Source organism: Galeopterus variegatus, unplaced genomic scaffold (assembly GCF_000696425.1).
Source record: "Galeopterus variegatus unplaced genomic scaffold, G_variegatus-3.0.2 Scaffold138, whole genome shotgun sequence".
NCBI lineage: Eukaryota > Metazoa > Chordata > Mammalia > Dermoptera > Cynocephalidae > Galeopterus > Galeopterus variegatus.
This window is the reverse complement of record NW_007726249.1, coordinates 3,095-4,599: the sequence shown is the minus strand read 5'-3', so window position 1 is coordinate 4,599 and position 1,505 is coordinate 3,095.

The following is a 1,505-nucleotide window of genomic DNA, read 5'->3' as shown; positions in this document are numbered from 1 at the left end:
CCCTCGGCGGGAGCACCACCACGCTCCCAAGCAGCGCACTGTAGCAGTGCGCCACCAGGCCGGCCCCGAGGGCCCTTGTTGATTCAGTTGTGCTTACTTAAGATCCTGAAGTTCTTATTCCTTGAGTTCTTGAGTTAGAGTTTATGAGAACTTAAGGGTTAATCTTTGGAGGGGGCAGAGGAGCTACTTATCATCTAATATTTTTGGGAGAAACAACCAAGAAACACATTGCTCACACATATCAGGTTAGGAACTTGTATGTATACATCAGCATAAAGAAGAGGACATGTGGGTCATGTTTTTAAATTTAAAACAAAAAAACAACAAAACCACTTCCCATCCCTAAATTGGGTAGCAATAATCCTGGGGTTGGGAGTTTTTTGAATGAGAGATTTCAAAATAATTTGGATGAAGGTTCATGCACCTAACACTGACATTTGGAAGGGCTTTGATAAAATTCCCTATCCATTTAAACTCCTGTTTTCCCCTTTTGAAGAGTATAAATAATATGTTACTAGATTCAGTGTTGGGAAAAAACTGGATTGCTATCATTAGACTCTAATAAATTTAAATAAGTTTAAACTTATTTGGATTAGAGATTATTAGCTTTAGTTTCCTTTATAGCAAAGACAGAGAATTAGTTTAAACATACAGGAGAGGTACAACAATAGTGTAAATAATTTCAGTATACCATTTACCGAGATTTACGAACTATTAACAGACTAAAGGGAGAAATAGATAGATACACAGCCCCAGTTGTGATTTTAGCACTTCCTTTTTAGTAGTTTATAGAAGCAAAGAATCAAAGATATAAAAGATTTGAACAATGCTGTCAGCTTGTTCTAATTGAGATTTATAGAACATTTTACCCAGCAACTCTAGATTGTACATTCTTTCCAAGAATGTGTGGAACATTCATCGAGATTGTCCACCTGCTGGATCATAAAACAAAAATCAATAAATTTCAAAGAATTGAAACCATGCAGAATATATTCATGATCACAATAGAATTAAACTAGAAATCAACAACAAGATACATAATCCCCAAATATTTGGAAATTAAACAGTATATTTCTGAATAGCCCAGGGGTCAAAGAAGAAATCACAAAGGAAATTAGAAAACACTTTGAACAATAATAAAAAAAACAGACATGTTAAAATATGGGGGATGCAGCAAAAGCAGTTTCTAGGGGGAAAATTATAGTTTTAAATGGTCACATTAGAAAACAAGGAAGATGGGCTGAGCCCGTGGCGCACTCGGGAGAGTGCGGCGCTGGGAGCGCAGCAGCGCTCCCGCCGCAGGTTCAGATCCTATATAGGGATGACCGGCGCGTTTACAGCGCTCACTGGCTGAGCCCGGTGCGGCCGGTCTCAAAAAGGACAAAAAAAAAACAAACAAACAAGGAAGATATAAAATCACTGATTTAATCTTCTATGAGAAGCTAGGAAAAGAAGAGCAAGTTAAACACAGAAATAGAAAAAGGAAACAAAAATAACGGTGGAAA